This window comes from Mesocricetus auratus, unplaced genomic scaffold, assembly GCF_017639785.1.
Source record: "Mesocricetus auratus isolate SY011 unplaced genomic scaffold, BCM_Maur_2.0 Super-Scaffold_4256, whole genome shotgun sequence".
Lineage (NCBI taxonomy): Eukaryota > Metazoa > Chordata > Mammalia > Rodentia > Cricetidae > Mesocricetus > Mesocricetus auratus.
In genome coordinates, this window is record NW_024429182.1 from 61,997,133 (window position 1) to 62,022,670 (window position 25,538).

General features: G+C 44.4%; 1 long non-coding RNA gene across 1 annotated transcript; it reads right to left on the minus strand.

Moving 5' to 3' along the window:
• Positions 1–24,285: 24,285 nt before the first annotated feature.
• On the minus strand, positions 24,286–25,222 carry LOC110341774. Its single transcript, XR_002383769.2, has 3 exons — positions 24,955–25,222; positions 24,645–24,855; positions 24,286–24,363 (listed from the first exon to the last, which is right to left on the minus strand). It is a non-coding gene; the product is annotated as an uncharacterized LOC110341774 (long non-coding RNA).
• Positions 25,223–25,538: the final 316 nt, after the last annotated feature.

Genomic DNA, 25,538 nt, shown 5'->3' on the forward strand with positions numbered 1-25,538 from the left:
GCACCACAACAGCAGGGAAAGCCTAATGAAGCAAGCATAGCTAACAATCAGATGTCAGTGTCATTGTCCTAGGCTGACAGATAACACTGTGTTAACACTGGATGCTGTGAAGAGCAGACACATACTCGGTGCTGTCTTGGAAACATTTCTGTGAATCTAAAAGCAGTACAATAATAAGTGTGTGTGTTTTTTTTAATATAAGCAATGATGATAGACTAAACTACAAGGTACACACAGTGTACTTATGCATGGATTCACAATGATAGCAGAAGAGCTTGCTGGCCTCTCTGGAGGATGCTGGAGCCCCACCTAGGTTAATCCAGGAGACAGTGATATATTCATCTGCCTCCTGGGGTAGAGGAAGTGCTGTATCCCAGGTGAATCAATGGTTTATTACAAACACCCCTCCACATAAATGTGATGAATGCTTTAGGAGAAGAAAATACTCATTGCCCTGATTTGCTTATAACTCATTTGAAGATTTTTGAATTACCAAATGTGCACCATAAAGATGGACAAATATTACATCTCAATAAAAATAAAAAATGAAAAACAATTTCAGTTTATGAGGACAACACTGTGTTTGTCGGGAGCCCAGAGGTAGTAAGTGCAATAGAAATGGCAGAATCTTTTATTTTACCACATGACTGTTAAAGCCATTGGAGGGGTGGGGGAATGTGCCGTGCTTAAAGAGCTTACACATGCAGTGACTCCTGGATCCACAAACTGTGTCTTCAGAAACCTGTTATAGGGCATGACATAGCTCAGCAATAAAGAGTATATCTAGCAGGCGCTAGGCTCTGGGACCAAGGCCAGCACCTCACAAAGGGGGACAGGGGTGGAAAGAGGTCTCAGTAGTTAAGAGTACATACTTCTCTTGCAGAAGACCTGAGTTCTGTTACCAGCACCCATGTTGGGTGGCTCACAACTACCTGTAACTCAAGCTCCAGGGGATGCAACTCCCCTAGCCCTGACAGCCCCTGCAATCATGTGTACATATTTCACACACATATATATATACAAGTACACATAATTAAAAATATATAGCAGCCCACAGAAAGAACACAGAAAAAGGAAGTGTGTGTTTTCTATCTGCTTGCCCTCACTCTCACTGGCAAGTGTTTCTGTTCTATTTCTGAACCATTCCTTCACTAGAAACTACTTTTGGTGGTTCCAATGTGGACTGAAAACTGGCAGCTCTCTTTGACTTCCATAACATTCCAGCACCAGAATGGAACATCTGAGACATCCAGTCTCATGGACAGAACAAATATTGATCATAGGTCTTTCCACTAGGAGACCACCAGAAAAAAATTAAAACAAATAAAAAATAAAAAGCTGGATGTTGGTGGTTCACACCTTTAATCCCAGCACTCAGGAGACAGAGACAGGCGGATCTCTTGTGAGTTCGAGGCCAGCCTGATCTACCAAGTGAGTTCCAGGACAGGCTCCAAAACAATACAGAGAAACTCTGCCTCAAAAAAAAAAAACAAAACAAAACAAAAAACTAGGAGACGGCCAGTGTGGGACAACTCAGACTACAGTCTATAAACCACTCTAATAAGCCCCACATGTATTAGTCTATTCTATCAGATCTGTTCCTTAGGGAACCCTAATACAGATTGTGATACCAGGAGAAGGCACCAACAAGCTTCCAAAGGAAGGAGGTAACCAGCAGTCCTGCCTACCTACAATGACTAGGAACCACACACACTACACGATAGCTCTAACCGTGCATACCTTAGGGGTAAGCTGAGAGGGGTCCCTGCAGGTGTCATGGCAGGCAGGGAAATGAATCACAAGGAGGTGAGAATGAAAACTTGGTTTAACCTGACTTCATCAAACTGGGCCAAACGTCTAGAGAGCCTAATGCCAGGCAGTTTATTGCCAGCATATTAAACACAGTATAATTTGGGGAACATTTCCTAGCGTAATACAATCCCCAGTGCACAAGTAAGCATAGTTACACTGAAACTCAGCTCAAAATACTTGTCATTTCTTCCAAGAAGATGGGTTCTAGAGGTAAGCTACCTGTGCTAGCTTAAGGGCTTAGAGAAGGATCTGGCATGGTCTTGGTCATACAGACAGCACAGAGGTCATTTAGGCTATTAGGTCCTGGTTGTGGGAGCTTGGGGGAGCCCCTGGCTATACAGATAATGTGAGAGTCATTTAGATTACTAGCCACCTCTAGTCCTGGTTGTGGAAGCTTGATGTGGCCTGGTCCAACAGATAACACAAATCACCAAGCTGTTAATACCTCCAATTCCCAGCCTTCTGGATGAAGTAAGGCATTTCCTCCTATGAAGAAACACCCCTGCATGATTAACATTCCTGGTTTCCATGGAGATTTGTGGGTACAAGGACCTTCATGCTCCCAACGATAACCAACAGCTCTCTAATAGGACTAAAGACCCATTCAGTAAGAGGGAGACTATGCCTGGTTCTGGAAACCTAACTGTTTAATTCTAGTGAAATCATGGTTATTTGAGGGGAATCTAACCTACAACTATTAATTTACCAAAACCAGCACAATCCCTAACAATAATCTACAAACATTCATCCTTATACCCATACGAAAGTGTAGTCTTCACACCTCATTCAGGAAACTTCTCTTTGCAACATATGAAGACCAATGCAGAAAATCACAACCAATCAAAATGCACAGTTGTGGAGCCCAGTTCCAATGGATGCATCTACAAAATATTGCCTCAAATTATAGCGCCTTTAGAAGGTACAGCCTTGCTGAAGAAAGCACATGACCTGTGGCAGGTTTTGATGGTTTTCAGTATCTCCCCAGCTCCTGTGTCTTCTCTGCTTCCTATGTGTAGATAAAAATATGACAAGACCGCTTTCTGCTTCTGCTAATGGCATGCCTCCCCTGCCATGATAGAGTCCATTCTGTTTGCAATCAGAAGCCAAGATAAAACATTTCCTCCTTACATGATACTTTGTCTCAGCAAGAGAAGTTACATATGTATTGTTACATTAAATGTGAACTTTTTGACAAACAAACAAACAAAAAATACTCCCTCACCTAAGGCTCAGGAAACGTTACAAACAATGGGGTAGGAAAATTATAAGAGCCAGAGGATCAGGGGGTTTACTGTGAATCTGTGTCTCCTAGGAATGTCAGAAGCTACACCCATAAGGTCTCATCGACGTGACTGCCCAAATGTGAGCTGAACAAGGACAACACCAGTGGACATGCCAAAGTGGACAAGGAGAAGCCTATGAGGCCTCAGCCCTACACAAATAGCTATAAACAACAGAAGTAGGACAACAAGTAACAAACAAGCTGGAAGCGGGAGAGGTAGTCCTCCCCAGAGAGGAGCACACCAAAGAGTCATCCCTCAAAATACACACACAAGTAGCATGGTAACAACCAAGTAAGAGGCCATGAATCTGAGGAAGAGTGGGAGGGTTGTAGGGGAGGGTTTGGGGGGGAAAGGAACCTGAAAAATAAAATTAATACAGAAAAATAAATAAATATCTTTTTTAAGTAAGAGAAAGGAAGGAGGATGGAAAGAAGACGCTGTAACATGTATTGGACATAAGCACTCGACTATTTAATGGAAAGAGCCCATAGCCAAAACATTCATAATTGCGATGGTTGATTCAATAATAATACAAGAACAGAACAGAGCACAGCTAGAAACAAAAGTAATTTCTCCACATGTCTCTATGGAGTGTTTTCTAAGACATTATTAAATGAAAAAGAAAAAGAAGAAAGCATTCCTGTCAGGGAAAGGAAAATGGCTGTGATGCCACTCAGTGGCAGATCATGTGTTTATTATGCACAGCACACTAGATTTGACCCTCAGTGCACAGAAAGGAAAGGGGGTCGAAAATAGGGGAGGGAGGGAGAGAAGAAATGAGGGGGAGAGAGGCAGAGACAAGAAAGGAGGGAGGGAAGGAGGGAGAATGGGAGAAATGAGAAGGGGAGGGAGAGAAGAAGGGAGGGGGAGAGACAGGAAAGAGGGAGGGAGAGAGGGAAAGAGGGAGGGAAGGAGGGAGGGAGAAATGAGAAGGGGAGGGAGAGAGAAGGGAGATAGTTTCTAGAGCATACAAATATAAGTTTGAATGTCTAAAAACAAAACAATGGAAAACTAAATCAAGAGATAATTAGAATGCCTTTCTTTGGGGAGAAGAGAGCAGGGAAGTGAGCATGGGTTTTAATGAATAGACCTTGCTGGTTAGATGTGGCTGTAGAAGCAGGTAAATATTTCATGTACCTATAAAGCAAAATTAAAAATTTATTCTAAATATTCAAAGGAATATAACTGTGGTTTAATTTAATGACTAAACCTTTTAGGAATTCTTTCAGGTAATTGTAAATCACATTAAGAAAACTGTACATCCCCAGTGGGAACAGTCATGGTGACATAACTGTATTCCCCAGTGGGGACCGATGCCAGGATAAAAAGAAGTGGCAATCAGCAACTGACTCAGGGATCAGGTAGGGGGATGCGGAGGGAGACAGAGCGTTGGACCTGGCTATGCCCTGTCCATGAAGCAAGCCAGCAGCTATGCTTTATGATGGGAAATGGAATTTCAACCAGAAGGGGAAAAGGAGACTAAGAGCTAAAGTTTTGATCCTACAGCCATTTTAACTGAGACAAATAGTGTGAACTTTTAATGTCTTAATCTCTAAGTCACCTGAGTGCTTCTTAGCCACATCCCTGAAAAAGTCTGCACACAATGATCAAGTCAACAGCCATAAGCACCCTGTCACTCCACTCCCACTGGCACTAAGTAGTGCTTCTTTGATGGTATCTGGGCAGGAGATGTGGCTGGAGTGTTTTCATAGAAATAAAGGAAGCTACCAGAGACTAGGGTCCGGTTAAAAGCAGTAGAACCCAAATCAAAGATGTTCAGGTTGGCCAAACACAACAGCCTGGGTACAGCAAGCTGTTCTAATGTGTGAGCTTACATGACCACCTTAAATCCCACTAGTCACCTCTGCAGACTGTGTAAGGCAAGACATCACCTTTAAAGCTGAGGAATGAGAAATAGTAACTAATTCTCCCTATTTTTCCATGTGGCGCTCTTCTTGAATAACTGAAAAGTCAACAAGAAGCTTCTAAGATGTGCTTCTGACAAGAAGAAAGGAGTGATGAAGAGATGTCCCCCATTTGTCAACCCTAGTGTGCCTGGAATACCCCTGGGCAGGAATGGCCATGAGTGGGGTACCATCAAGAGACCACAAGTAGCCATGCTCATGGTGGGAATGCATACCTTCCTGTCACCAGCCAAAAGGGGACCCCGTTACTGCTTTATGAGAAAGACAAGGAAACATGCAACTAAAACATACACATTCACAAATATACACAGGTACATACATGCTCACACAGACCACACACACACATACATATATACATACTTACTTACATATATGCATATATATGTATATCCACACACATACATACATGTACACACATTAACATGCAAATACATATATACACAAATGCACACACTCACATTCATACTCATGCACACACGCACATACATGCATTCATACATAGAAGAAAAATCCAGACTATGAGAACTATGGGAACAAAAGAACTCCTGTTCCCAGAAAATGAACCATAAGAAAATGGAGAAAGGTGAGGCAAAAAAACAGAATGCCAAGATAAGGGGTGAGAGAGAGAAGGAAATGGCAATGGAGGTGGGGAGGGTTGGCAGAAGAAAGATACCAGAGCCCAAGGCTTTGGACAGCAGAGGCCAAAGCCTTGTGCATCCTCACAGTGGGTGTGGCCTCAGTGATGCTCAGGCCCCCAACCAGCAGCTTAGCCCAGAGACATAGCCCCTGAGCATGGAGAACTAAGGCCCTTTCACCTGAGAAGTTTGTTTCCCCTCTGCTGGAGCAAGGGCAAGGCAAGGACCCAGAACAGCTTCTGACAGACAGAGAGAACCGCTACCACACCCCTGTGCTCCACTTCCCTCCTCTGGACTTGGCTCCAGCAGCCACCACCTTCAAGGCCAAAGCTTCTTGTGGGAAAGATGGTGACCACCCCCTCTCTTATCCTGCACTTTCCTTCTTATCCTTGTCCTTTTTTTGTTCTTTATGTTTTATTTTTCAATCCTCCCCCAGTGTCCACCAGCCAAGCACTGTGCAGAAGAGGTGCTAGTAAACATGGCATTGACCTTCCCCGTGTGTCCTGGCCACCTCACACATCTCAGAATAGTAAGGCATAAGGAATACACCCTGGATTTCATGTGGATCCTCCCACTGCCTGCCTCCAGGAAGACCATCTAAAAGACCACCTAAAAATAGGATCTTTGAGTGACTTAACAGGCAAAGGTGCCTGCCACCAAGCCTGACAACCAGACTTCAGTTCCCAAGACCCACAAGATAGGAGAGACCGAGACTCCAAGTTGTCCTTTGATTTCCACAAGCATGTTGTGGCACACAGACACACACACACATACATACACACACACACACAAATAAATAAATACCTATATAATTCAATATAAAACAAAGTTTTCAAAAGGCAAAAAGAAGAATAGACAGCCCCTGCAAAAGAAAGAAATAACTCACGTTTTCATTGTAGGCTATCTCACATACAGTCAGACTGATGACAGTAGCTCTCTGGATTAAAGCCCAGCACAGCGTGGGAAGCACTAACATGCCTGCAGTGGTTGTTGTTATTCTTGTGACTTTGTTTTCACATTTGAAAATGTTCTTTCTGTCTACATCTTCCTCTTGCTGTGGTAAAATGCCCTGGCAAAGACAGCTTCAGAAGGAACAGTTCACTGTGGTTCACAGTTCAATATAGTCCATCATGGGGGGGAGGGGGACATCACGGTAGCAGAGCTTGAAGCAGCTGACAGCAAAAAGAGAGCGCCTACTTGTGCTCAGCTCACTCTCTGCTTTTTATCCAGATCTTGTTACACAAGCCTGCAAAGTGCTGCTGCCCCATCCTAGGGTGGATCTTCCCAGGCCAACTAACCTAGTGAGCACAATCCTTCAGGTACATCCAGAGGCTAACTCCCTCACAGGTGTGCCTGGAGGCTTGTCTCCTAGTTGATTCTAGAGTCTATCAAATTGACAACTAACACTCACAAGATAAGAAACATTCCTAAACTGATGGTCCTAAACCAGGCATATGTCAGAATGGCACACACCTACCTCAAACCTTTTACTTCAGCTTGTTCAGGGGTAGCCCTGACACATGTGTTCCCAAGCAGTCAAGATTTTCTACAAGTATCTAAACCATAAAAGCACTTGAAAACTAGTGTGGCTAGGTTCTGTGTTCTGCCTGTATCCAGAGTTTACCTACCTCCATTAGTTGGGATATCCTCCCATTGGTTGGGTTATTCCCCCATTACTGGCGATAGACTCCAATTGGTTGAGCTATTCTCCTATTGGTTGGGTTGTTTCCCCAAAGGTAGAGTTATTCCCCCATTGGTTGGATTACATTATAACTTTACCCTGACTTTAACAAGCATCTAAGCATCTACCACTATCAGTACAAGGTCTCCCAAAGTTTCCCTGCCAACCCTGATGCTCCACGTCCTTGGCAAGGAACAGAACAGCTACAGCCTCAGCATCTGCCGTCTTCCAACAAGATTGCAGAGCTTCAAACTTCTGTCCCTGGACATGAAGGACAAATTACTACCAGAAACAACTAGAAAATGAAATATATGTAACTACTTTTTTTCAAGGAAAGAAGTGGAAACAGTGCAGTTCTGTGATCCCCAGCTGAGCAAACAGCAGATGAGGCAAGCTCTACAGTTGCCTGTGATATGGTGGGAGGCTGTCTTCAGGCCACTTAGCTGCTCAGAAACATCCAGAGGTTAGCCTCTGTCTGGGTAAGGATATCAGTGTTCATGGAGGTCAAAGCAGCTCAGCTTGGACCAGAGTTTATATGGAAGGGAGCTCTATAGAGGAACACGTCTATAAATCTGACCCCAGCAGATTGACTGTCTACTAGTCAGCACACAGAAAAAGCTGAATTGAGTCCCAGACAGGCAGGACAAACTCCCCAAGAAAGCCATGCAGGAGCATGCTGGCAGGGCAACAGTACCCAGAGTTCACACTGGACTCAAACTGACCGACTGTCTTCTCTAGGCAGATAAGAGAGGCATTGCTGCAGACTCAGTAGAGAGTACAGAAAAACAGTCTTTAGATGGAGTTAGGTTAGCTCTGGAATGCCCTGGATAGTTCTAAATCAAAATGTAATATGTAGCTATAGGTATTCCTGTTAGGAAACTCAAGACCAATGGTCTCACAGGTGAACTCCGCTTAACGCTTAGGAAACAGCGCAGGCACTTCTAGAAAGTGGAATCAGATGAAACACACTTAGTAGAGGCAGAATTACTCTGTTAACAAAGCCAGACTAAGACGTTACAAAAAATATTGTAAGGATGATAGTTCAATATGCTTATGTATACATGCTTAAAAATCCCTAGCAAAAAAATGAGCAAATGAAATGTAGACTTATGCAAAATGGATGATGAATCATGACAACTGGGGTTTATGCCAGAAATATAAAGTTGGTTTAGCATTTTAAAATCAAACAATGCCATTCTCCATAAAGGAGAAAAACATGGGCCCTCTGTAGAGATAGAAAACTCATTTGGCAAAAATCAACATCCACTCACGATAAAGTCTCTCAGCAAATTAGAAATAGAACTCCCTCACCCTGACAGAGGCAGCCACAAAAACCCAAGCCAACATCACACCCTGCATTGAAGGACTGACTCTGAGTCAGGAATGAGAGAAGGTATTTCCTCACAACATTTTTATTCAAAATTGTACTACTAGGAATTCTGGAGGTATGAAAAGCAGGAAGGATTCATAAACGGCATACAGATAAAAAGAAGGGAGAAAGCTTTTGATTCACAAGCAACATGACTAATGTCCTATTTTGCTTCTCAGTTACTATGATAAAACACTAACTATCCAAAAACAACTTTGGGAAGGAAAGAGTTTATTTTAACTTACAGGCAATGGTCCATCATGCAAGCCAAGGCAGGAACTGGAACACTGACCATGAAGGAGAAACACCACTTACTGACTGGCTTCTTATGACTTACTAAGTTAGCTTTCTTATACGGCCCAGACCCTACAGATTGCCTACGGTTGGTACCAGCCACAGTAGCCTGGACCCTCATACATCAATTAACAGTCAAGAAAATGTCCCACAGGCAGTACAGTGTTGACTTTCAGAAAGATGCACAAAAGACAGTCAGTTCTTCCTAGAGGTGCTGGTGCAACTGGTTGTAGGTAAAATAAATAAATAATAAAACATAAAAATAAAACCCTCAACCCTACCACACACCTCATACAAAGCAAACTCAAATCAATCATAGGCCTACAGACAAAAACTAAAGTCATTTCTGAAAGAAGCCAGGAGAAATCCTTGCGGTCCTGAGTGAAGCAGCATGGATACCTCTCAAATGCATTCAGGAAGAGAAACAGACAGGCACGAAATGCAGACTCTGATCACTCCACTTAAAGCTGCTCTTCTTCTCACCTCCAGCACCTGTCTGGGCCAAGACAAGACCGTGCGGATGGTGCCAAGGACTCTGTCTGCTAGAGAAAAGGTTCAGTATCTTCTCTGTGTCTGTGGGGACCTAGGTGTGTCAAGACTTACCATGACACACACATAGGGGCTCCGTAATTAAGAGCACATACTTCCAGAGGACCTGAGTTAGGGTCTTGGCACCGATATCCAGCCACTCACTATAACCTGTAACTCCAGCTCCAGGGGATCTGACACCCCCCTCTGCCCACTGCCACCACCATACACAGGAGCACACATATTTTTTAATTAGGTTATTTTTAAATGCACACTCTAGGCGAGCACTTTGATTCTGTGTAAACTTTATACCTCAGCATAGTTGAGTTCCTGAATCAAATATCAACAGTTTGACTTGGGTTTCAGGTTGATTCATCAAAGAAGGTTGGAGTTCCCATCCTCTGTTTGCTTTCAGAAAAAGGACTCGTTTCTGATTGGCCAGTGCCAGATGTCTGCTTCTGCTGAATACAAACCCGAGAACATCTGGTGGCCATGCTGCCAGAAGCAACTTCACAATGATGGAGATGTGACAGGAAACTGCTTCACTGCAAACTTAAACCACTTTTGCTAACAGAATCCTACTAATTTGGACATAACAGCCATGTTTCTAAATGCCATTTTCAGAGAAAGAGAAAGCAGTGGAGGCCCAGGGAGAACCTGGGTCCTCCCGATCCCCTTCCTCCTCTGGGGCCTCTCTGCCTATGGAACTCCTTATGGTTCTCCTGCCATTGCCAGATCCCAAGGCTCATGCACCCCTCTCTTAGAACATGGTGAGGCAGAATCTCTTCAAATCTTTTCTATCTGTAGCCACCCCTGTCTCAGAGCAGGTGAAAACCTCGTGCTCGTGTTGCACAATGGTACGTCAGACTCCTCCTATTGGCTCCTTGTTTATAAAACCAGCAGTATGACCAGGGCTGTGCCCTCATGTCCATCCACATTCACTGAGCCAGAAAGCCAAACCCCTCCCAACACACCCCCTCTGTCCTAGTTACATTTCTATTACTGTAATAAACGCCATGACCAGAAGCAACCTGGGGAGGAAAGGGTTTGCTCCATCTTACAGCTCTCAGGTTATAATCCATCACTGAGAAAAGTCGGGGCAGGGACTGAAGACAGGAGCCTAGGGCAGGAACTGAGGCAGAAGCCACAGATAGAGGAGTGCTACTTGCTGACTTGCCACAGCATGTGCAGCTTGTTTTCTTATACCATCCAAAAGCCACCCACTCGGGGCTGGGACCATCCACAGTGACCTGGGCCATCCCACGTCAATCATCCATCAAGAAAACGCCCCACACACTTTGCTTACAGGCTAATCTGAGGGAGGCGTTTTCTCAGCTGAGGTTTCTTCTTCCCAGGCGCCTGTGCTTGTGTCAAGCTAACAGAAAGCTAACCTGCACCCATGCTCACGCCTGCCCTGTACACCAGCACATCAGGGTGAAAATTTACAGTTCCTGAGCCTGGCCCTCAGCTTCTCTTTCCCACATCATGCTGTGATTCAGACTTAATCCCGGAGCCCTTTCTATTCCATAGGCCTGTAATATTTACCTTTAAAACCAGTTTTCCCTCCTCCCGGCCAAGGAAAAGCTTGTGTGCATGAGGCCCTCCGAGGATGACCCAATCGACAGAGCTGTTGGCCACTTCCACCAAGTCCCAGAGACCACTCACATCATCTCCTTACTGCTGAGCGTCTGCGCTCTCTCAAAAGACTAGAGATGAGGCATATGGCTGCTACCTGAAGGGTCACTGCAGGGACTGGCTGGGGCAGGGGGTAAGGGTGCCTGCCACTAAGCCTGATGACCTGAGTTCAGTCCCTGGAGCTCACATAGAAGAAGGAAGTAACTGACTCCTACAAGCTGTCCTCTGACCTCTATATGCATCGTCTATCACACGCTCACACCATGGAGAAATAAGTCTAATAAAATCAGAACTTTTTTTAAATATTCACAGGAGAATCACAAAACCCAGAGTCTCCTCCTTGAAGAAGGTTTTAAAAACAGCCATGTCTACTTACCCTTCTGGTGCTTGGAGGAAGGCCATGAGTGGAAAAGCAGCCTGGGATGACTGCTTCCTGTGATGCAGTCTGTGGCTTGGGGCCTGGATTTTCTGCTTTGTCTGTAGTCATACAGCAGGGAGGGAGGGAGGGAGGGAGAGAGGGAGGGAGGGAGGGAGGGAGGGAGGGAGAGAGGGAGGGAGGGAGGGAGGGAGGGAGGGAGGGAAGGATGGAGGGAGAGAGGGAGGGAGGGAGAGAGGGAGGGAGGGAGGGAGGGAGGGAGGGAGGGAAGGATGGAGGGAGAGAGGGAGGGAGGGAGAGAGGGAGGGAGGGAGAGAGGGAGGGAGGGAGAGAGGGAGGGAGGGAGGGAGGGAGGGAGGGAGGGAGGGAGGGAGGGAGGGAGGGAGGGAGGGAGGGAGGGAGGGAGAGAGAGGGAGAAGTGGCTCAGGAGATCTAGGAGGACTGGGTATGGACTAGGATAGAACTCAGGCTCATGTCACAGCATGTCTAGTCAGCATGAGCCCCTGGGCATGTGGGTATTTGGGTAGAAGCTCTGCTTTTCTGTGGACTTGGACAGTTGCAATGTCCACTATGGCAGGAAGTCCCCTGGCTGGTGTTCTCTGGCATCATTCTAGCGTTCTGTTTAGATGTATGACAAAGGGACCTTTTCAGGGTGGGCTGGCTAATTTTATGAAAGCTTAACACAAGTCAGAGTTATTGGAAAGGAAGGAGTCTCAGTTGAGAACTTGCCTACATAAATTTGAACTGTAGGCAAACCTGTAAGGCATTTTCTTAATTAGTGATTAATGGGGGAGTGTTCAGCCCATTGTGAGTGGAGCTACCCCTAGGCTGGAGACCTTGGGTTAGATCAGAAGGCAAGTTGAGCAAGCCATGGGGAGCAAGTCAGTAAGCAGCATCCCTCCATGGTCTCTGTATCAGCTCCAGCCTCCAGGTCCCTGCTCTGTTTGAGTTCCTGTCCTTACTTCTTTCAATAGTGAACAGTGATATGAAAGTATAAGCCAAATAAGCCCTTTCTCCCCACATTGCTTTGGTCATGGTGTTCCATCACAGCAATCATAATCGTAAGACACAAGGGAACTGATGTTACTGATGGAATTGCCCCAGGCTCTCTGGGTAAAGTCAGTACAGGGACTTGACGACACAGAAGGGGAGAGCAAAGAGTGCAAATTCTCACGGCAGGCACATAAAGAATGAGAAAGAAGCAAAGCTTGCCAGCATCCAATGAGCTTGCAAGAGTACCATGAATTCCAGGTCCCAGCAGTCCTGGCCAGCCCCTTCATTTCAGCTAAGGAGACCCTGGACCTGGAATCTTCCCTTGCTGCTAGCCTCTGCTCTACAGAAACTAAGACAGCCAGTGTGCATTGTTCCAGTGGCAGATGCTCTGGTGACCTGTGTGTCAGGGTAGGAACATGAATGTCCTTGCTCTTGGACACTTCCACTTGTGATGTCTCACCAAGCTGGAAGATACAGTGCAGTGATTGGCACCAGACAGAAAGAGTTGAAAGCAATGCTCTTCTGCAAGGGCTGAGATTGGCACATGGTTTAGGCATGCTGGAGTACATGCCTAAACAGTTGCCCAGGCAGGGAAAAGCCACAGCTTCTTGGCCAGCTTCATTGCCACCCAGGAACAGATGGTGTTGTTGATCAAGAGGCAGGCCATGGTGGTACAGAGGCAGACACTGGACCAGCCTCATCCGGCATTGCACACTGCTTCTATCTAATGCAGTCTGCAGCAGCCCATCACTAATGCGCTCTCTCTCTCTCTCTCTCTCCTCTGTGTGTGTGTCTGCCTCTCTCCCCTCTATCTCTTCTCTCTCCTCTTTCTCCTTTCTTTCTCCTCTCTCTCTCTGTCTCTGTCTCTCCCCTCTCTCTTCTCTCTCTCTCTCTCTCTCTTTCTCTCTCTCCTCTTTCTCTCACTACTTGTATCACCAATTGTTAGATAACAGACATGAGGCAGACTCCAGATTCATTCTCTGCACTCTAACTATAACTCCATACAAATCAAATCTAATGGCAGTGGTACTGAAAGTCATTTATTCTGTGACTTGGTAGTATTGCTATGTCAGCATCTGGGGACCTATTGAATAGATGAAATATTAAATATGAAGGCAGCTAACTACAATGATATGGGATGCTCCTCTGTATGCTGTGAATATGTTTTATTACTATTGGATAATAAAGAAGCTTCTTTGGCCTATGGCAAGGCAGAATATAACTAGGCAGGAAATCCAAGCAGAGAGACGGAAGTCAAGGGGTGGAGAAGGCAGAGTAGGGGAGATGCCAAAGGATAACGATGTTTGAGCATCACTGGTAAGCCACAGGCCTCATGGTGATAGACAGATTAATAGAAATAGGTCAATTTAAGTTATAAGGCTAGTTAATTAAAAAAAACCTGAGCTAATAAGTCAAACAGATTGCAATTAATATTAAACATCTGAGTGATTATTTTATAAGCAGCTACAGGACCAGGCAGGACACATAAAAGCTTCTGGCTACACTCCAAGTCAGACAGGTGAGGAAAAGGAGGTTGCCAGACTCTAGATGTTCTTCTCCCCAGATAAGGACACCCATTCAAGATGCCCTTGCTCTCCAAGACCCCTCTCCCCAGTTTTCTAAGTGCATGCTTGTTGTGGGATATTTGTACACTGTGAAGATGTATTGCTGTGATTGAAGTAATAAAAAGCTGAACAACCAATAACTAGGCAGGAGAAATAGGCAGTACTTCCAGGCAGAGAGAGAACACTGGGAAGAAGGCAGAGTTGCCAGCCAGACACTGAAGAAACAGAATGGATAGTGCAGACTAAAAGTAACCAAAGCCACATAAAAAATGTCCATTAAAAGATACAGGTTAACTCAAGTTATAAGAACTAGTTAGGAGCAAGCCTAAGCTAAGGCCAAGCTTTCATAATTAATAATAAGTCTCGGTGTCATTTTTATGAGCTGGAGGCCCAAATTTAAAAAAAAATCTGTCTTCATTTGGCAACCAACATGGGCTTTGAATATCCAAACATAGGGCCTGAGAAAGCTAAGAAAAGTTCTCAACAAGGAGCCAATGTGGCTTCCTAGTCTTACAGTCTCTCAGGAAGGCTGGTGCTCAGTATACAGAGGTGCGGCTACTGGCTGCTGCCTGTGGGCTGGAACCAGTCAACAGCTCCAAGTGCCAGGGTCATGTGCTAAGCTGAGTATGCAGTGGCTAACATGGCAGCTTAGAATTTGTCTCACATGGTCAGAGAATGATGCAGGCACTTGGTAAAGCTAAATCCAGAAACAGAAAACCTCTAAACAGATTACAATGTATTTAAAAATGTACTTAGATGCTAAATAAGAAAAGCTGAGTATAGACAGTCATAGAAAAAATTAAATAGTTTAAAAATATAAGGTAAGGGCTTTAAAGAAAGAGTAATATGAAAAGAATAAACCATGTAAGATGAGAAATACACAGGGCATCAGGATCCTGTGTGGCGTTTTGTTAACTTTAAACTTTTTAAATGCTAACGTACAAAAGCAATAGCTGCAGACAGACACTGGATTGTGGAAACTGCTAAATTAAACTTATCTATATATTTTAAGAATGTCTTTGCTTCAGAATTGAAGCCAAAAATATGTTGCACTGGGAGAGATGTTGCCTCTGTTTCCACAGGAAACAAAAAGTTATGGTTCTCTTCAAAATTAATGAAGATGAGATTTTATTGGGGGAGATCACCTAAAAACCTTGTCTACAAGAAAAATCAAGAAAGACTACAGGGCAAGTGATGTGTATGCTGATCCCTCAACATGGGTACAGCTCTGAGACTGGATGAGACATGATAAGTCTTGTTGGCTATAGAATGCTCATGACTTATTATTACGAGCTATTCTTTCATATAGCATGGATAGAGGTTTGGTTACACGGTCCAAAAAGACTTATAAAGTTAACAGATGCCTTTTACCTGCTCAAACATAAAACAGAACATTTTCTTTACCTGAGTTGTGCACATCACATAATCCATACTTGTGTTAATGCAGATATGCATGCTAACTTTAAAAGTTTGTGTGTTTTCAGAACGAAAGACTCAGACACCAATAAAGACAAGTAGCACAGCCTCTCAGAATGCCTCTGTTGCAGTTTCCTTAAAATTCTGCATCCGTCCAGAAAAACTTCAAAGCTGCTAGCTGAGATGGTCCAGCCTCACAGACTACTCCAGCCACAACTTCAGATAAGTTCTACAGTTTCTCATCACATAGAGACTGAACAAAAAAATAATACATCTAGCTCTCCAAGGACTTGACCATTATCCCAATTTTCTCAAGGTCCCCCAAAGATGCTGTCACCACCAGACAACGTAAAGCAGTCTTGAGAGCACAATGTCCACATTCCCAAGAGGTAGAGTGAACGTTTTTGTTCATTCTATGGATTATGGATGTTAGTCATCATTTTAGGGGAGTTGTTTACAAATTGTTATTGGTCATGGTCAGGAAAAAAGCTGAACAAAGGAGATTAAATTCAGGGATCTTTTTCTTAAGAGAAAAAAGAGGGATAGAGTACAGAAATGATGGGATAAAAGGGTGTAGTACTGAGTCAACTTTTGTACTAAAAACAATGACTAGTCTCAAATATTTTACATTGGTATGGATTTTTATATTTTGATACAAACTTAAGGTTATTTCTGTTTTTCTACTCTTGTTTAAGGTATTTTAGTTATGTAACTCATTTAAAAATATAATGTAAATTTCTAGTCCTTGAAAGCTATTTAGGATAATAAAGAAATACAGGTTAGTAGTTAGTCATCTATAACAATCAAACTTAGAGTCATATGAGGTATCTTTTTAAAATCAAACAGATATATTTTAAATAGTAGATGGTCTTCAAACACTTCAGAGGCCTACAGAATATGGCATTTAAAATGTTTTATTAATGTTAAGCTTTTCATGACAACGAGACATATCTGCTCCTGGTAGCACCAATTTATTTCAAAAAACATGATGGACATCGAAGAACCTCTATAGATAGCTTGCTTTATTTTGTGACAGTTAGCCACTGGGCAAAGAAGCTGCCTTTGCCTTAATTGCTAACAGCCTACTGTCCAATTGAACAAGCAGGACACAAAGAAAAGCATCTGCTGAACTTTGTCAAGACAAGGTGGGACAGTCCTTCAAAATTCCTGCTTCACAGAAAACTGTGTCAAATGTTATAGGCCCATAAGAAGGATGCCACAACATTGCAGTGGAACCTTAGAGTAATTGTCCAGGCAGTCAGATGTCTCTATCATTTCTTAGTTTTGGAAGTTGCTTGTTCTGCGCTTCCTGTTTAATCAGGTAATGGTATATTCTTCTGAGTTCTCTGATGGGGTCAAAGATTATATAGTTATAGCTACAGTTTTCCATAGTTTTGATAGAAACTAAATCAGGTACAAAACTTTGGACTCACTAAGATAGGATAAACAATGGTACATTTTCCCTGAATTTGCCAAATGCTAATGGACTAGACATTGTGAGTATATTTCTTACTTGATAATGTTCTTATTGTATATAGTTTTACTGTGTTAGAGTTAAAACCTTCCCTTTCTATTTAGACAAAAAGGATGGAAATGTTGTGGGATATTTGTACACTATGAAAACATATTGCTATGATTGATGCAATAAAAGGCTGAATGGCCATTAGCTAGGCAGGAGATACAGGCGGACTTCCAGGCAGAGAGAGAATGCCAGAAAGAAGAAGGTGGAGTCACCAGTCAGACATTGAGAAAACAGGATGGGCAGTACAGAATAAAGGTGACTGAGCCACATAAAAAATGCAGATTAAAAGATATGGGCTAATTTAAGTTGTAAGAACTAATTAGGAACAAGCCTAAGCCAAGACTGAGCTTTCATAATTAATAATAAGTCTCTGTGTCATTTTTTGTGAGCTGGCAGCCCAAAGAAAAATCCATCTACACATACTGTCATTGGAAGCCTTTAGTGTGTATGCAAAATCTGGAAATCCACTCACTTGTGATCCCCACTCAGAGTTAAGCTCAAATCCAGTGTTGATTTAAGCCCTCCAGAACTATAGGCTAACCTCTGCCTGCAAATTGTGCCCTCTGAATCTACTTTTCTACCTACCATGGATTTGACTCAGTCACTGTCCCTCCCCCAACCATATCTCCTTTCTCAAGCAGATTTTCTTGCTTCCAAACAGGGTCCTAGGAAGAGCCTAGAGTCTCCTTGGTGAGTTCCCCTGCTCTACCGAGAACCCAAACGAGCAGAGCAGCCACCAAACCTAAGGTACAAAGTTTTAGGGAAACTTCTTTAATGAGTGCGAGCCAATGCTGAAAACAGGTAGGCTCTGACTGAGGCCACTTAGGAATGAGACAGAGTGAGCATGTCACTCAAAGAAAGACATGGTCACCACACTCCAGCACAAAGATCCCCGCCTGAGTTCATCCCTGGAGTCTGATCCCAGTCACACGCCTTCCAGAAACTGTGACTATGGCACTGCTGTCCTTCTGAGTGGGTCCACTTGGGATTAATTATCCTTTTTCAGGATGATTCCATGGGACAGTTTACCTTGAGCAAGGCTGTGTGTGATTCAGGCACAGCTCTCCCAGGAAAGCACACATTCATACACAGAACACTGTTTCTCCACATTTGATTCCCACTAGTCTAAAATGACCTGCCACAAAATGAAGTCATTTACTCTTCTGGTGTTTTGAAGCAGCTACAAATACCCACAGACCTTGTTACCTGGACCCTGCCTGCAGCCAGCGCGCAGAGGATGCACTCATAAAAATAAATGGCACGCCAATAGCACCTGTCTGGGAAAGAGGGGGGCATCCAGTGGCACAAAGTGTGTTTTCCTGAAGTCTGTGTCTTCCACACACTTTGTCTGCAGAGCCTGGGACTCTCAGTGATGCCAAAGGTTGTCTCCCTTATCCCTGGATTTGTCTCTTACTTTCCCAAAGCTTTGTCACCACACATGAGTCTTCTGCATCCATGTCCTCCCAACTTCCTGGATGCCATCTTTGGCTGGGGTATTTGGCATCCTCTCTTCTTGGACCTGCCTGATCCTTCTGCTAGCCCTTCCTTTTCTCCTCTCCAGTCTCAAGAAGCAAGTTTTTCCCAGCCGTGTTCCATAGGGATAAGACTGGTCCCACCAGATCTCCCTGAGGACCAAAGGAGAAAGCATAAAGACTGGTCCTTATATAGAGACACTCACCATATGCCCTGATTACTGCTGGTCTCATTGCTTCAAGCCCTCATCTGGACTTACCACAGCCCCTACTGACCTACCCACCCTTCCTCTGAAGCTGTCACTCAGAAGGCCCCATGCTTTGAAACCTGAACCCTAAAATCAACACCTCTGCTCTCCCACTGGCTCTGGCTGAGAAGTAAGGCTAATCCTGGGCAGCCACGGGGAGACAGTTATAAGATTCCGCAAACCCATCTGGAGCCAGAGCCAAGGCATTTATTTGCACAGACTGTACTCTTGGAGAAATTTTACAACAAACTCAAGCCTCAGATGTCCTGTTAATTTTAAAAGCTCTTCTGTTTATATTTTTGAAAGCATGCTGGCTTGGGGAGCAGGTTCTTGCTCCAAAGCAAGGAAGGTGGTACAAATGGGGAGGGTGGTGAGGCGCTAGAAAAAGAAACATGATCATCAAATAAGAGATTTGCTGACACTTTAAATGCAGAACATAACAGTAGGGGGAAAAGTAGTTTATGTAGAAAAAGGAGTTCATATCAACCTCGCATTTCTAAGGCCCCGAAATGTGCTGAACACAGTGGGATAAGCAGAGCCTTCCCTTGCTCCGCAGCTCCAAGGGTTGGCCACATTCCCCACATAAACCCCAAGAAGGGACAAGATGTTATGATAGTGAGGAAGCCTCTGATTCCCCAGACCCCTCTGCCTCTCTTTCCTCCAAAAGCAGTGGCTGCCCAGAACAGACCAATCAAAGAAGAGTTCAGCCTCAAACGAATGTCCATGCATGGTGACTGACAGCCTGTGGGCCTCAGGGGCAATCGGCTTCAGATTGACTGAGCAGAGGACCTTAATTAGCAGATGTGTTTCCCACTAACTAGGTTACAGAACCTGACACTGTCGAGGCTGCAGTGTGGATGTATTAAGAACTAGCTGGTGGGTCCCTAATATTTCTGTGTTGTGGACACCAATCTTTTCCATTTGGGCCCCTCTGCAACATTGCACTGTGGTGATATACATTTTCAAAGCCATACCCTCTTTCTAGAAGGAAGCTGCATCTAAAGAGTTACATGTCCTGTAGAAACATGACAATCTGCCTTCATAGAGAACAGGCTGGAGTATTTATTATAACATAGTTGAACTTCAACTCTTTCATTCCCTCAACCCAGTTTCCATCATTATCCAAAGGCATACCCAAATAAATAACTTTCATGTAAATTTCTTAATGAACATCTATTTCTTTGAGAGCCTCACCCATGATCCACTTCCTTCATATTCTCAAAAAATGATTTTTTTCAATCATAAAAGAATCTAAATGGCATTTAAACCAAAATCAATCAAAAACTCAATTAAGAGAGAAAACTTAAGCAGATTACGTTGTTTTGGCATTAAAGTAGGGAACTGAGGGTTTTTTGTTTTTGTTTTGTTTGGTTTTTTTTGCATAGAGTTAGTTTATGTAATTGTTTCTCTACTGAAATGATTTCTTCTTAAAAGTTATTATGGCTGTATTTGAGTTTTGCTGATTAAAAACTATAGAGTTGACTAGAATTAAATAGTTAAACTATAAGTTACCATCTCATAATGCATTTTTATACTTTAATTATTTTAAATAAACATTTCTATGTTGTATCTACTGTAAAAAAAAAAAAAAAAAGAACTAGCTGGTGGACTGGAGAGATGGCTCACTAGTTAAGAGCACTGGCTGCTCTTCTGGAGGACACAGGTTCGAGTCCAAGCACCCACATGATGGCTCACAACTGTCTGTAACTTCACTTCCAGAAGATCTTATGCCCTCTTTTGGTCTCCTAGAGCACTGCTTGCATGTAGTTCATAGACATAAATGCAGGTAAAGTACTCATATACATAAAACAATAAAATAGTTTTAATTTTGATATTTAAAAAATAGATGGTAAGAGGATGGACAGGAATAGAAGATCAACCCTAGGGATGTCCTCAGCATGTTCTCTGCCACAGAGGCTTGTACGCATCAGTATACTGGCGAGTGGCACAGGCCAGGGGAGTGGCAGTTGTGTTGACCCTCCTGCCCCCGTTCCTGCACTCACCCGGTGCCCAAGCTGCAAGTCCCTGGGAACAAGAAGCTTTCTCTAAGGGCAAGGTCACCCAAGCCCTGGGGGTCTGGAGTGAGCACTAGTGTATTTAATTTAAACTCCAGGAAGAAATAGAGCTGGAGAGAAATTATAGAGTGCTCATCCTTCAACGGTTCAGAATTTCAAGATCAGAGAGAGATTAGTGTAATGTGCTTCCTTGACATGAAGTACACAGGAGCCATTTGGACAGTGGGAGTTACAGCAGAACAACAGCGTGGTTTCAGAAGGCATTGGGTCATATTTAAAGAGACTTACCTGCTGCTCGGGTTCTATAACCACCATGACAGCACACATAGACAGAGATAAAGACAAAGCATGCCAGGGCTAGAGTCTGCAAAAACTGACAGCTGGACCCCATGTCCAGCCAAAAGAACTTGTAAGAAGGGAGTCTTCACTGTCCAGGCCTCCCAGCCATGCTCTAGATCTTTCCCTGAAACACAGATGTAGCAACATATGGCATCGACTCTTGAGCTTAGCTCCTAGAGCCCCAGACCTGGCAATGCTGCTGATATCTAGCTAAGAGGCTGCCTGTGTGGAGATGCACACATGTCCAAAGCAGACAGAGCAGACAGTAGCCCAAGACACAATGTGGCTGAAACTATACTCATGGTAGAATGTGGCCACCATCAGGGCCTAGGTCCATGGTACATTTGATGAGGCCAGGCCTACAGAAGGGCTTGGTCTGGGAGTCCCTAAGAAGGCAAGGCTTGAAGCAGTCCTCTAGTGGGAGTCTAGGGAGAGAAAGCCCAAGTAGAGTCAGAGAACTGGGCAAGGAAGCAAAGTCTGTGCCTATAGTGAGTGGTTCACACAGAATGGAATGCTCAGATCAGAAGCCGCATGCAGAAGGCTTGGCAGCTGGACAGAGGCAAAGATCTTCCTGGAGGGCTAGGTGGGACCAGTAGCATTGCTGAGAGGGAGGCAGATGGATGATAGAGTTAGGGGAGAGGACAAAGGTGGGAGACAGGCAGCTCCAAGTCAGGGTGGCATGTGGAAGATTGTTAAAGGGATTTCTTGCCCCCAGCCTCCAGCACCAGCACAGCCAGCTGGCCTATGTGGGCTTCTGCTACGGTCAGAGAAGGCTGTGAGCCTTGTTTTCAGGGCTTGATGCCTTGGCCTCCGCTGTAGCCAGCATAGTGAATGGCTCTATCCTTGGTTTGCTCTTCTGTAGACCCTGATGACCTAGAAAGGAAGGCTGAGCTTCCCTCTGCCCTCTGCAAAGATACAGAAGATATGGTCTTCTGTCACCAGGCAGGTCTGCCACCATCAGTGCTTCCAACCTAGAAGTAGGGTATGGTTGATGATCCCCAGGGAAGGGGCTTCCAGGGAGGGTAGTCACACCACACCCCCCAGGGAGGGGGATGGTGACTCAAGAATAAGAGAGATTACAGCCCTAGGGAAAGCTGGCCTCCAGGCAGAAGAGCATAGGGTTCCTACAGAAGCAATGAACACCTCACACTTTAGCATGGGGTAACAGAGGAGGGCTGCCCTCCCCACAGGGAATCATGCTGTCTCAAGCACTTGACAGTGAACAAGTCCTTGTAAGATTCCAAGTGAAAGGGAGGGGCCTCCAAAATCCCAGGCTTGCTTCAGTCTGCCAACCATCCAGATGACTTAGGCACCAAATTTGATTGGGGCTTGGTGGCATCCCTCTGTAATAATTGTACTCCAAAGATGGAGAGGTTTTGAGTTCGGGACCCACTCTCAATAAACAAGAACCAAGTTTAACTTAGAGAAACAAAGAACCATGGCATGGCCTGTGTGTTAGAACCCTCATTGTTTCTATGTGTAGACGGCACAGAAAAACTGTAATTTGTTCAGAGACCATTTACACTGCTCCAAGTTTCTGAAACCTTCTTTAGGACCCATTGTCTTAGTTTAACTGTCAACTTGTCACATCCTAGAACTATCTGAGAAAGGAGTCTCAATTGAGGGGTTACCCATACTAATTGGCTTGTGCAATGTCTGGGGGAGATTGTCTTGGTTGTTAATTGATATAGGAGGGCTCAGACCATTATGGGTGATACCAACCCCCTGGGCAGGCAATTCTGGGCTGTGTAAGAAAGCTAGCTAAAGGTGGACCTGGGAGTGAGTCCTCAAACAATGAAACCACAAAGGAATTAATGCTTCAGGTTCCTGCTTGGCCCCTGCCATGACTTCCCTCAGTGATGGGCTATAACCTGTAAGATTAAATAAATCTTTCCTCCCTAAGTTGCTTTTGATGAGAGTGTGTTATTGTGGCAACAGAACAAAACAATAACAGTCCTGTAGATGGATACAGGGACCAGACAAACAGGAAGTCACATCTGTCTATCCCCAGGAGCAGACAGACTCTCCTGAGTCCAGAGTCATCATCCTGGCCAAGATGGCAGGGTCAGGCAATAAAAGGCACCACACTGTCCTTGCATTGAGCTCTCTGGACCATTCATAAAGAGTCTGTGATGTCCTCATGAAAGGACTTGTCAAAAAGACAACGGAAGGGAGTTCCCTAAGAGGAAAGAAAGGAGAAGGGGGTCACACAGAGCTGTGGGGGGAGCTTGGGAGGGACCTCTAATGCAAGGATGAAGGTTGGGGGGTTGGCCTGTGGCGTCCCAGTAGGACCCAATCACAATGTCAAGGATTTGGTTCCTGGAACTAGGTCAGGGTGGCAGGAAGAGGCTCAACTCTGAGGCAACCATGCATGAGCCACCTCAGGCCCAGAGCTGTGCACCTCTCCCAAGATGCTGAAATGGGAAAGCCAGCTTTCTTGTTCTAGGCACTTCTTTTCAAAGCCCTGCTCCCACCCCACTTTCAAGATGGAAGCTACTTCTCCTGAAGCCTGCTTTCAAACTTGGATGGTCAGTACCTATTGTAGTTAGGGTTTCTATTGCTGTGAAGAGACAGTGTGACCACAGCAACTCTTAAAGGAAACGTTTAATTGGGGGCTGGCTTGTAGTTCAGAAGTTTAGTACATTGTCATCACGGCTGGAAGGATGGAGGCATGTGTGCAGACACGGTGCTTAACAGATAAGCAGCCAGAAGAGAGAGTAACACAGGGCCTAGCAAGAACATCCAAAACTTTAAAGCACACCCCCATAGTGATGCACTTCCTCCAACAAAGCCACACCTCCTAATAGTGTCACTCCTTATGAGCCTCTGGTGGCTCTCCTCCCCCACCCCCACTCCCACCCCCTGAGGGTCGGTACAGCTCCCAGAGCACAGATACTGCATGGGTGGGTGGCTCCTGTCCATCTCTTGATTCACCTTCCACCTAGATAATCCCCCCACCTCCTCATTGCCACCCCTTTTGGGGGCCTATCTGCTTAGACTGAGCACCCATCCCTAGCCCTGCTCCACACTGGCCACTGAGAAAGTCAGCCTGAGCATCAGACTCGTGCTAGCCCTGAGTCTTATTATCACAGCCTTCAAGGGCAGGGCCATCCAACAGTAATCTGCTTTAGAGGTTTCTGTCAAAACAAGGAGAATGAAATTACCTTCCTAGTGGGCAGTATTAGATCGGCATCAGACAAACAGAAAACACCATTGGCCTCTAAACGAATGCTTTCAATCCACAGCTGGCTAGACCTAAATAAATAACAAGGGCATTAATAGGAAACACAGCTACTTGCCTTAAAGACTAGAATCTCAAACCCCTATAAAACTGCTGATGCTGTTTCCGCCTTTAACAAGAGAGTAAGAAGTTTAAACTAAATTGTATTTTCAATATGTTAATTAAACCAATAAACAGTAACTATATTTGAGTTTCCTGATCTAATAATAAAAAGATGTGTTTGGCTGACTGTTTAAAGTTCTTGATGGAATATTTTATATGCTATATTTGCATAATGAATAAATGCAAGACTAACATTTTGGGTTTCAGCGAACTGCTCAGATGGAGGAATCCGCACAGGGGCAAGCACCCTCCCCTGCAATTAACTTCTGTTGTTTAGAAAACCAAAGCCATAAAAGTCCATTTAATCAAACTTCCTTCCATGTGCCTTCTTTAAAATTACACTTAGACATCCATATACTGAGAGCCTCGCTCCAACTGTACGTCTGAGATCTTCTGACTGATTTCTGTAGGAAAATCACACAGTGAGAAGACAATTATCACAAATGAATCTGAAACTCACAGAAACATATCAGAGGCCATTAGGTTTGATAAACGAGCCTTACTTTTGACAAATCTGCCACTTGGAAACGTGGACCGGGGCTGGCTCATGCTCCACAGGGCCCATGAACTGACTGGAAATGAAGAGTACCAACCACGATACAGCCATCCTGTGTCATGTCTTCCGTGACTGGGGCTAATCACACTTAAACACTGCATGCCATAAAACTGATTTCTCTCTCTAGAGCTGGGCAGAAATGGGGTTCCACCACTTCGCAGAGGTTCATCTACGTATGGGGGCTGCAGACAGCAGCAAGATTTCTTCTCCTTCAGTTGAGGAAGACTGACTGGCTTCCCTATCAGGAAGGTGAAGATAGCTGACTGGCTGAACCCTCCCCATCCACACGTAATAAAAAGATAGGTCTGACTGGACTTTTAAAGTGCTTGACTCCCCTGAGGACAGGTCTGTTGTGGAATATTATTTTAACTGAGCAAAGATGTGTTACATTTGCTTATGCTGGAGAATACTACTTTAACTGTGTAAAAGTGTGTTCCTTTTGTTTATGCTACATTTGTTTAACAACGTAAGGATGCGTATTTAATTATGTAAAGATGTGATGCATCTGTTTCCTCTTGCCTGCCTAAGGCA